This window comes from Phasianus colchicus, chromosome Z (assembly GCF_987193195.1).
Source record: "Phasianus colchicus chromosome Z, bPhaCol1.hap1.1, whole genome shotgun sequence".
NCBI classification, from domain to species: Eukaryota; Metazoa; Chordata; class Aves; order Galliformes; family Phasianidae; genus Phasianus; species Phasianus colchicus.
In genome coordinates, this window is record NC_143476.1 from 70,330,596 (window position 1) to 70,340,463 (window position 9,868).

Genomic DNA, 9,868 nt, shown 5'->3' on the forward strand with positions numbered 1-9,868 from the left:
CCTTAAAATGGAAAAAGAAGCACAATTTGGCTGGGGGGAAGGGAAGAGTCTGCCTGGCTTTATTTGGTGGCTGGTTGTTCTTAGACAGAAGTTAGCTTATGGTCTGGTAACAAAAAAAGTGAGAACAGCTCTACTGCAACATGGTGTTAACAGGTTTTAATGAAGTGCGGTAGAGGTAATACGCATGTTTCTGGCATCTTCAGGTTTTGAAGGCATTTTTGCTGAAAAATGTTCTGAAACAAGAAATTTGGAGTGTTAGGAAGAAATTGAAATCTCTTACCCGTTATAATTTCTGTAAAGCATACTCTTCCACAACTTCTTCTTTTTACTTTAGAGACAATTTTTTTTTTCCCCCACATTGAGTTAATGACTTTGCAAGCTTCTATGATGCACTGGCATGCTTCCTGGCACCCGTTAACCCTTTCTGCATTGATTTATTAGGACTTGCTTCCCTTCAGATCTGCAGATGAGAGAAGATGACAGCTCCCAAAGCCTCTTGGAACAGGAACACAGATCTGACTACACAAAGATGACAGCAGGGCAAGGCTGCAGCCATGGGGTTGCAGAGTCCAGTCCCTGGAAAACTGTAAAAATGCTCTCATGTCATGGGCTGACAATCCAAAGCACAGAGTGACTTTTAAACTAAATGCTCCTTTTGGAATAAAGACTAGTGTTTTTATATAAGCAAAAATCAATGTGATTTCATTACTGTATAGTAAAATGGAAGGTTGAGAGAAATGCCGACTCTCAACTCTTCTTTCTTGTGGGATTTAAAATGCAGGCAGAAGCAAACTTGAGAGAGTGTTCCATTTCTTCTGTCCAGACTACTGTCTCTTGCATTTGCTGTTGCTGGGGGCAAAAACAGCATGGATTTTGAAGAGGATTAGGCAGACTAGCTGGTTGGAATGCCAGTCCTGGGCACTGGCCTGACAGTGGGTATTTAAGGGAACTATAAACCTCTGGAATAACGGACCCTGACCAGTGCAACTAGATGTGTCTCACAGGTGAAATGCAGAGCTGGAGCTAATGGCTCTTCCCAGAGCAGGGTCAGATAGACCTCCTGCCTGCTTCCTTTCTGCAGCAATGGAGGCTCTTGAAATCTGTTTTCTTTGCCACATTTCCTCCCTGAACTTTTCTTTTGAGTTCACCACAAGCACATGGCTTGCTTCTTTCTCTGTTGACCGGGGAGAGAAAGGAACCCAAGAGGAGAAAGCAGGTGGTAGCACTAGCCTGCTTTGTCACACTGCTTGCTGTCATTCTAGGTCTGCTATGATTTCTTTCCTAAGGTATCTCCAGCTCCCTCACCTTCCTTTCCCACAAACCTCATCATTATGCCAGTGTCTTCAGGGACCATTTCCCAAGTTTAACCTTGGTGGGGGAAGGCTTGTGAAAGTGCAGTGAGGCTTACTCTGGCAATGTTATGAACCAGTACTATAGTGTAAATCTCATTACACAGAGAGGAAGATGCACAGGTTCAAAAGCTGTGCCCTTTTTCAATCAGCTGCTTTTATGAAAGTCCTAGGGTTGTGTAAAGCTTTTCTATATAAAGCTTACAGTTGGAGTAAGACACATACATATGCCTGATTTGGATACATGTTTCTTGAAAAGTCTATTTTTTGGCCAACTGAAAGTCATTATGGCACACATAAACAGGACTTTGTAAATCTATGGAGAGAAATAAAAACAGGTAATATACAGGTGGATTGTGGGATTATTGGGCTACAAGACAGATTCTTATGATTGCTAAGGAAAACAACTTTTGTGTCTGTCCATCAGGATAACTTGAGGAACATTTTTGACACAGGCTGCATTGGGGAACGCGATATAAAATGAGCGGGTCTTTTGTTTAGTACTAGTAGAGGTTAGGTGATTTGAGCTCTTACATATTACCTCTGAGCAGGTATAGTAGTAGTAAAGGTCATGCAGCACTGGAAATAAAATATCCTGAAAATTCTCTTCCCTCTGCCAAAAATATTCAGCTTGATTTTCAAAAATAAAAAAAATTAAAATATAGAAATTGAGTAGAGAGGAAAAAAAGCAAAGAGTAATCAAAGAGAATCTATGGGGAAAGCACAGTTCTCCAAAATTTGGATTTGTGTCACAGTCACTGGCAAACCCCATTTTTCTTCTTTACTGGTACATTAAGCAGGGAGATTTCCTTCTGTTTTTTCTAAGATCTGTCAAGGCAAATCCATGTGAAAAATAAGATACCTAGATTTGTGGATTTTCTCATTGCAGAATCTGATAGTAGTAGTATGGGCAAAGGTAGACAAGGCAGTACAGAGATCTTTATTGGAATATACCTTAGGCATGATGAATGCTAATGACTTATGTCATAGATGAGTCAGAGCACTCCTGTCACTCTTGACATAATACCATAATGTCTTGCAGCAGTGCAGTTTCAGCCAGCTGAGAATTAATGTTTCTTGCTTTATCTTTAGGAATATTTTGTATTAGGAGTATTTCATATTCCTAAAGATGAAAATGAATTCACACAGAGTAAGTTCTGTTAGCACACACTGCTGAACTACTCATATAGAATTCCCAAAGGAATGACTGTAGTGGGGAGTCAGGAAAACAGCAGGAAAAAAAAAAGTCTGTAGTTATTGTAGACTATTGTAGACTATTGTAGAATTAGATACAAAATAAATGACATAGATCACAAGAAGCATAAATACCAGTGCTTGAAAATTGTGATATACTTCTGTCATAGCCAGGACAAATAAAATGTTACTGCTTAAAACTGTGGTTTCAGGTGTGCGTTAGAAGACAAAATATTAGCATGAAATACAAGTTACTTCACTGTCTAGAAGAATTTTAGCATCTGAAGGAGAAGAATTAGCTAAAAATAGAGGAATCCAGGAAGGAAGGAGACAAACCTCCAATCAGGTAAGTATCGGAGAAGTAAACCTGACAACCTTTATTTTAGAGCTGGAAGAAAACAGATTATTAGTGTGCTGGTCATGCTAGGCATAGCAGAGCAATTTGATTTGTATTTTATTTCATTTCTGTAGAAACATTAGAATGGGTTCTGTTTTGCCAAAAACCTAACATCAGCAACAGATCTCTATATCTGAGCTAATCAGCCAAATCTCCATTTATAGATATTTCCAATTTATTATCAGTTTATTATTCAGTTCATGCTGTGGTGAACATCTAAGGCTTTCATTTATTTTGCAGCATATAGGGCAACTAAGGAGATGGTAGAATCTCTGAAGGTTTTTAGGAACAGACTGGTCAAGCAGCTGCCTAGCTTAGATTCTGGTTGAGCTGCCTTGGTCAGAGAGATGGAATAGATGATCACTGGAGTCCTTCATGGTTCTGGAAGTGCATGTGCACAGTAATTTTCTGAAGAAGACACAAACTGTACCAAATCTTACTTTCACTGAGTTAAGCTTTCTCACCAGCAGCTGAGGTGGGTTCTAATTCATTCCTCTGCCCCCCAGATGATATTACAACACCAGATTACCATAGACGAAAAAGCTGAGGGTCGTTCCATTGCATCAGTTAGAAAGGAGTCTATCCGGTTTGCTTTGGAACACATCCAAAACACAGAACTAGTGGAAAACAAGATTTCTGTGCACAGATGACAGTCTGAAAGTATTTTGTATTCATTAAAAGTCTTCAAAATATTTGGCTTAAAAACCAAACTATTTTTAATCATTTGAAAGTTGACATTTTATGTAATCTTTTTCTCTGGTCTGATAATTTTTGCTTGCATGAAAATTTACATTTGTGGAGAATCCTTTTTAAACCAAAAAGATTTTTTTTTTCAGATCTACAGGCTATTAAGGCAAATAATTAGACAATGTTTTTCTATCTTTGAAGCACAATGTAATTGATAAAAATAGTGTTATAAATATGATATCTGCAAATGCAACATCTGTGTTTATCTTTCAACCATATAAAATTACATAAACAGAGATTCTGCATTTTGTGAAATCTATGAGTAATTCCTCCTCTGCTCTCTCAGTGCTTGTATGCTAAGTGATAGAAAAGTCTAGGCTTGACAGCCGTGCAAGACTCATGTCTTCTCTGTAGATGAGTGAAGCAGCGTGAACAGAAATCTTAGAAGTTTTCATGTGTGCTCTATTGTTTGTGCACCCAATGTTTATCAGCACTTTCTGAATACGACCAACAGTAGTAATAAGACTCCTATGAGTAATAATCAATCACAGTTTTCATGGCTATCCGTAGATGTGTATTCTATTGAGATTGTTTCCCTAAAGAAGCCATTTGCAGGTTTCAGTACTGACATAACAGGGAAATTTGCATCCTGCTGTAGTGAGCTCAGTCTGAGAAGCAGAAGTTTAAATTAGGCTGAGATCATCTAGTCATTCTGCATCAGTTTGTATAGAGGAAGAGTTGTCCTAATTTCTTCCAGTAGCATCAGAGTAGAAGAGATAACTTGTTATTGCCGATTATCTGGAATGTCTCAGACCATTACATCAATTATTCATAACAGTCACTGTTCATGATAAGTCTCAATATGGGTATCTTCCCTTCTTTTGCAAAGAGCAAAAAATGTAAGATCAAGCCTTGAAAAGCTTGCCAATTTCAATGTGTTTCTGTAGAGCCTGCAAAATTCACTGCAATATGTGCATGAATAATCCAAATTGTGCCAGGCAGGAACATGTGCTGTTGCTCCTACATAAAATACATCTTGAGTGACATCTCTAACGATTACAGTACTGGGAAGCAAATATAAAACTAGGTCTCATCCTGTGATGCTAGCAGGAGTTTAGGGCCAAAAGAAAAGCATATTCGGTTTCTTTTTGCTGGTTGGGAAAGGAAGGTACTTATTTTTTTACTGCAGCAATGAACAAATGAATCTTTGTTAATCTAATGGGCAAGAGCTGTTTTTATATTTTTGGGGTGAAATTGAAATATGATGAATTAGTTGTTTGATGGTATTCTGTTGCCAACAGACTGCACAGCAACAAAGGTTCCACTTGTAACATCACATCATGACAGCTGTCATTCTAGCAATCATAAAATGATCATGTAAATGCTGTGTTACCCCTTAGAAAGAGATGCTTCATTAATTCTCCAAGAATTGAGAAGGCTGAGAACATCTGCCTCTCACTTTTTTTCAAGTGAGAATACATGGTGGCTAGTCGCTTTTACTATTCTTACCTACTTCCTATCTCTTCTGTGGCAAGAATGGCAGAAGGATACTGATAGTGCCAATCCCATCATGCTGCTGCAGGACAGAGTAATTCATCATGGTAGTCCTCAGTGCACACGTATACTAACACATACGCACATGCAATTAGCAATTCTTTTTAATTGTTCTTAAATGAATGTCAGTGTACAATGAGCAATTATTTGACAAGCTAGTGTTTGGAACTCTTTATCATTTATATGATCCAACTTTTAAGTAGCCCTGCTTGGAGCAAATTGGAAACACTGTACTAGAGGGATCATTAGAAATCCTTTCCAACCTGGTTGCTTCTACAAATCTGTGATTCTACGAAACTTGAGTTGGCTTTATTCTAATCTGAAATGTAGTAGTCAGTGTACTATATGTGATACTTCTATAAGAATACTTATTTGGTATATGCTATTGAGACACCATTGAAATATAAGAATAATATTTGACGTTCATTTGAGTTAGTGTATTTCAATACAAACTTAATAGTTTAGAAATTATTTATTGCAAAAATAATAGAAAAAATATTCTTGGAAAAGTTTGGAGCTAAAAATTCGTAGAACTGCTATCAAATTGCATCAGATATTTGCTGAACTGAAACAAACAAACAAACAAACAAAAAACCCAATGCAATAAAACCAAAGCCCACAACGAAAGTAGCACTCTGTTACTAGCAGAACAAAAAAAATGCTATCCTTGGAGTTCAGTTGCTGTGTTCATCCTATCAGCAAGTGTCAGAAAAACAGAATAATGTTATGTTTTTGTAGGTAGCAAAAGTGGTGAAACCTCCTCCCTTTCTGACTTTATCTGTTAAACCACAAAGAAAAGGGGTGGGGAAAGAAAATGCTACAGTTTTAAAGTAAAGTTTTAGGGTCTAAGGAAAAGTTCAAAAGTAAGGGTGGTAGTCTCTGCCCAGAACCTGGTAATTTGTATGTTGTAGTTGCATGTTTCATATGAAAGCAAGTGTTTCTCTTCTGCATAACTTTGGCAGTGCAGTGCATTCTGGAAAAGAAGAACTTGCCAATAACATTTACGAGAGAGGGAAATGAACCTGTAACAGAGCGGTATAGTCTCTGGGAAAATTTATTACTGGTGTTGGGTTTTTTTATTGGATGGGCATGGGTTGGAATGGCAAAATAAAGTAGTGGCTGGTGCCAAGATACCAGGGTCGTCTTCAGATCATGACAGAAGTGAGTTACATTGTCTGGCTTAGAGTTTGCTCTGTCACAGGCCTTGTTTGCCTGTGCGTGTTCCCTGAAGCAGAAGCTGTGTCATAAAGTGCAGTTTACTGATGTAACTTGCTGCTGAAAAGAGATCCTTTGATATGATGCAACTGTGGCTTGTGGTAGGGTCACCAACATCATAAGAGACGGGACTGCCCTCTGGCCTGTTTCCTGAAGCGTCACTTTTTAAAGTAAAGGAATTTGGGGAACTTGCATTCATGAGCTGTGTCATATCGTAAGTCAGATCTAACAGGGATCTTGTGACAGCCTTGAAGATGAAATAGCCTGAAGTCAGTACAAAAATGGATTAAGAAAGCAGCCAACATTAAAAAGTCATGAATGTGACAAAGAAATTATTTGACTTTCATAGGTCTTTCTAGAGGTAAAATTAAAGAAGATACAGAAGGTGCTGACAGCTTGAGTATGAGAAATAAAAACCAAAGTGTATTGGCTGTAGGAGCAGAGTGTGGGTGAGGCACACTATAACGGGCATCACAGCAAGATGCAGAACATAAGAATTGCTGTACAGCAACCTTTTCTTGGGAGTTCACAGGAGGAAGTACTTTTAGAGCACTGTGACGTTTTCAGAAACTACATCTGCTTTGCATGTGGTAACTGAAAACTGCCAAGGGGAATGGATTGTGGGAAGCAAACCTCCATCTCAGATCACCCACTTGAAGACAGTCCCTCCATCCAGTCTGACGTGATGAGGCAGAAAATGGGGATCCAGTGAGAGCCAGTGACTCTGCGAAGGTGGCTTTTCACAGCATTTGTATGCTTGGCACAGACTTTCACATGCCACAGTAGGTCAGTTTTCATGTCTTCAGTGTCACCCAGAGAATCTTCAAGCTGGGTGATTCTGGGACAGGCCTTGCCTCAGTTAGTTACCTGCTATAGACATGGCTAGCTACTGGTTGCTTTAGGTAATGGCTAAATGAAAGAAGCTGGAGAACTAATGTAGCTAAAGTAAACTATGTGGAAAATGAGTTATAGCAGCACACGTGGTAGATTCACCTGTGAGATAAGCTGCAAGCAGTTGTTCTTAGTGTTTCTGCTTTCAACAAGGAAAGGCAGAGGAGGCATGGTTGAGCCATGTGCTGTGTTGTGCATGTGCTGTACTCAGGAGAGCTGCAGGAAGGCACGGCCTCGGGAATTCACAGCCCACTGTTCCACTGTCTCACTATTCAATCACTGGAAGTTTTCCCTGTGTTCGTTCGTTCGTTTGTTCTTTCTTCCTTCCTTTCTTCCTTTCTTCCTTTCTTCCTTTCTTTCTTCCTTTCTTCCTTTCTTTCTTCCTTCCTTCCTTTCTTTTTCTTTCTTTCTTTCTTTCTTTCTTTCTTTCTTTCTTTCTTTCTTTCTTTCTTTCTTTCTTTCTTTCTTTCTTTCTTTCTTTCTTCTCTCTTTCTCTCTCTCTCTTTCTTTCTTTCTTTCTTTCTTCTCTCTTTCTCTCTTTCTCTCTTTCTCTCTTTCTCTCTTTCTCTCTTTCTTTCTTTTTCCCATGTTTGCTCTTGGTTTGCAAAATGATTCAGGGAATATTTAAATTATCATTTCAGTTCTTGTACTATGGAGTAGTGAGCTGAAAAGAAACGCCTGTAAAAGAAAAATCAAGGAGCCTACATATACACCGTGGGCTGGGAGTTCTACCATAGTGAGAGTTGCATATTCTGGATTTTTAATAAGGCATGTACTTCTGTTTAAGGATTGTGATTGTATAATACAAAGTTGATTTTCTTCCACCACTTGTAGTGGGAGCAAGAATGGGCTGGATAGATGTCTGATTTATATATATCTGAATCCCACATAATAATGTAACAGCTAAAGTGATAATTAAGTCATTGCCTTAAACATGGTGAGCCTGTTTCCTGCACAGTTCTATATTTCATGCAGTATCAGCACTGCATGGAATCTTAGTGAGTCCTGGCAAGAAAAAGCTGAAGGGAGGCAATTTTTGGAGGTTTTCTGAAATAGATTTCACTTTCCTTGTCAGTATTCACTCTGAAGCCTCAGTATTTCTTGGGGAGTACAATGGATGTTGCTTGCAGATTGTTCTGCCCATCCTGCCTGGTCATAGCCTGTGTATCACAGCCTTCTCATCTGCAGGAGGACAGTGGTACAGTGACAGATGCCCAGTTCAGTACAGTAGCAATTTGCATAGAGTGGCAAAAAAAAAAAACCCACACTGTCTGGGATTGCTTTGATGTTTGAATATATTTGTTTAATTCATAGAATAGATTGTTTTAAGAGCCTTTCATGTCAAGCCACAAAGTTGCTGCCTATATATATATATTTTTTTTTAACATGTCCACTGCTTTGGATAATAACTCTGGATGGAATACATTCCAGTGAACATTACTTGCAATTTCAGGACGTACCCTCTGTGTGAAAAGACATTTTTTTCCTTAGAGCACTGCTGCAATAGCAAGTTGGACAAAAGAACCAAATCACATAGTTTGATGTCCTTATGTCAAGTCCTGATGAAGCCTACTTGTGAGTCCTCACCTGATGTGAACCAACATGTACTTTTATTTATGCCAGTAGGTGATTTATGTATCTGCGTTCATTGCTAGTAAGAGGGTGTGATGCAGATAGATCTGTCTGAAGAATTCCCTTTCAGGAATGTTATGAAGTTAAAGTGTTACTTTGACAAGTGTCTTGTCATAATTATTCATCTTGTCAATAGATAAGATTTCATTGGAGTTTATCATTGGGTTACCACACAGGTTTCTGAAATAGTCACAAGTGCATGTAACCATATTCCTATATCTGCCAATAAAAATAACTCTGCTATAGGAGGAAAGAAAACACAATCCTTGTTGTAAACCATATTTAACTTAAATAGTATCTTAAGTATCTTGATCCATTTTTATACTACCAAGCATAGTCTGCAAATTTCTCTTTTTTTACATTAGCAGTTATTCCTCTGAAGGATTATTCTACCAGATTTCCCTGGTAAACTCTGATACTACAGCTAGCAGAATCCTGGTAGAACGCACTTTATATATTCAAGTGCTAACATTTACAATATATTTTCTCATTTGTTTTTAAGCCATGTCCAAATTAGCAATTAACTAAAATAGTTGCTTTTGTAAACGGAGCACAAAAACATTTAATAATTTATTTTTTTTTTTCAGATTCCAGAGTGCAATACTGTGAAAATGAATGACTAATTTGTTGTTGATATGGGAAGGAATTTTAATCTTTTATGAGAACATCTTGGCTGTGGGTATGCTTATCTTTGAGAAGGAGAGCTGGAATTGTTCAGTGGGCAATGTATGAATATTATCTGAGGCAGTGTTGAAAGTAAAAATAATTGAGTAGGGAACTAGTTACTGTTTCCCCTCCTGCGTCTAGGAGTTTTATCAGCCACTTTCCAAGCAAATTGTTAGCCCATATGAAATCTAGCATGATTTCCAAAATGTGACCATTTATACTTTGTACATTTATCTGCTTATAGTATTCAATAGTCCATTGCTACAAATAAGCTAAGTGGGAA